Here is a 2,103-nt window from a genome sequence, read left to right as displayed (position 1 = left end):
TCTTCCGATACCACCTCCGAGGGCTGAACGTGAACATCCAATCTCCCCTCTTCTGCTACCTGTCCCCAGCCCAAGTCCTGGGTCTAGCTCGCTGCCTCCTTCACCTGTCTCCCTTCGCGTGAGTTCCTTAGGGTGGGTGGGAAGCGCCACTTTTCCTGGGCCATGAAAATGTTCAGAATCATCACTGAGTGTTCTCAGAACACCTTTGGTGACGATGTCTGGGCCCACTCCCACCCCAAGTCTACAGCTTCCAGGGGGAAGGACTAAGGAAGGCTTTTCCCCACTCTCTCACACTCACGCTTTTCCCTTCTCTTCAATAGTCTTCATTGTCCCTCCCTGAGTGGTAGTCCCCACCTGTTTTTGAAATTTTGGTATAGTGTGCATGCGCTTCAGAGAGAGAGAGAGAGAGAAAGGAAAGTGAGAAAGCACCCCCTAGGGGAAATGGCCACACTGCAGTTCCTTCTCCTCTCAGATTTCGGGGACACGTGCACACACACCAGCATGTTTTTTCAGATCACCAGGTCTGGGCCTTGAACCATGCAGTCAGTCATGCGGACTCCAGCTGCCTTAACTACCACACTACCAGCTAGGACAGTGGTAGCCCTTTTTGCGAGTCCCAGGGAGGAGGCAGGGAAGGAGATAGCAGAAACATTTTATGGAGGGAGTTAAGTCCTGGCAGAAGAGATGAGGAGAGCTTGGATCCGATCTGCCTGGTCCCAGAAGCTGGGCACAGACACAGCCACAAAGACCAGCTACGGTACACACAGTCACTTCCACCGGCTTATCTACATAGACGCAGACACAACAGACTGCTTGGGCAGAGGCGTGCACACGTGGGCACACACACACACACACCTGGGCACAGAAAACTTCTGCAGTTGGCTCACAGGAGAATAACAATCCCAAACATGCCAGATCTGCTAGATGAGGACAAAGTAAAAATGGAAATAATCTTGCTGATGAGACTGAAGTGTCTTCCCAGATCTGGTCAAGTGTCCAATGTGTAAGGCTGTACGGTCTGTGATGGGAGGGAGCTGCCTTTGTCCATTCCTGGCCTTAGGGAAGACGTGCAGAATGACTGTGTGTGACCTGAGAGAGCTTGCAGTGCAGGAAGGGTCTGTGCTTGATTCGTGTTATCTCGCTCAGTGTCTCTGACGGTAAATTAATAAAGTGGGATCTCACTTGTCAATTGGTCTTGCGCGAGTTCGGCACGTGTGCTTCAGCTTCTTGGAGGCTCATTGTCCCCAGGGGAAAAATATAACTGTTTTCCTGGCCTGGTGAGGACTCCGAGCAGCGTGGAGACACTCTCCAGGCTTGGCCCATCTCTGAGCAGATGCCCCCTGAGCTGGAGAAGCAATGCTCTGACAGTAAGTACTCACTTACCCTTTCCTCTGAAAGCTGGTGGCTCTCACAGGTAAGCAAATGTGGAAGGCCCATTCCCAAGCCAGCCACCATTTGGAGGATGTGTTTTCTATATGGGCATGTGCGTTTCCTTAGCGCATTCTCTCCTTTTTGAAGGAAACTGAGGCTCAATTAAATTCCTTTGGCAAAGGCTTCTTTAGCTGGGATTAGAACCAGGGGTGTGTCTCCAGGGGAAGGAGACAGGTTGGCAACTGCAGCCCACCAAACACCACCACCAGAGTAGGGCCAAACAAACCAGTGGTCCAAAGAGAGTTTCTGATGAAAGGGTTCCCCCCACCCCTCCAGTCCCAAGGAACAGGACCCAGGCCTTACCCAGCTGTGCCCAGAATCTCTAGCGGCGCTGCTCCAAAGGGAATGGAATTTGTTCTGACTTCTCTCAAGGGGGAACGCAGGCGCAGAAGGCCAGGGGCCTGGCGGGCTAACTCCAGCCCCAGCCCCCCGAAGTGCCCCAAGCCTTCTGGCTTCATTCCAGCACAGCCCGAAGGGGGCGACATCTGCTTTCTCCAAGGGCCCCAGCTGGAGAGCAGAGAGACCGAGGCGAAGAAGGGGGCTCCTTGGTGGAGCCCACTCCCAGGGGTTCTTGGGGGATCAATCATCTGAAAGCTTAAGCGACTTGTAATTTTATTCCCTGGAAGGAGGAGCCTGAAAGTCGGCCCAGGGGGAGGGGATGGGACGCAAAGG

At 53.4% G+C, this 2,103-nt stretch overlaps 1 long non-coding RNA gene across 4 annotated transcripts in view; it reads right to left on the bottom strand.

The window, feature by feature from the left end:
• Positions 1-2,001, bottom strand: part of LOC102491463 (uncharacterized) — a 37,560-nt gene extending 35,559 nt beyond the window's left edge. For all 4 annotated transcript variants that reach the window (XR_003550282.1, XR_003550283.1, XR_001370763.2 and 1 more), the window contains exon 1: positions 1,735-2,001. This is a non-coding gene — a long non-coding RNA (uncharacterized LOC102491463). The remainder of the gene's footprint in view (positions 1-1,734) is intronic.
• Positions 2,002-2,103: the final 102 nt, after the last annotated feature.

This window comes from Tupaia chinensis, unplaced genomic scaffold (assembly GCF_000334495.1).
Source record: "Tupaia chinensis unplaced genomic scaffold, TupChi_1.0 Scaffold000387_1, whole genome shotgun sequence".
Taxonomy (NCBI): domain Eukaryota; kingdom Metazoa; phylum Chordata; class Mammalia; order Scandentia; family Tupaiidae; genus Tupaia; species Tupaia belangeri.
This window is presented reverse-complemented; position numbering and strand designations above follow the sequence as displayed.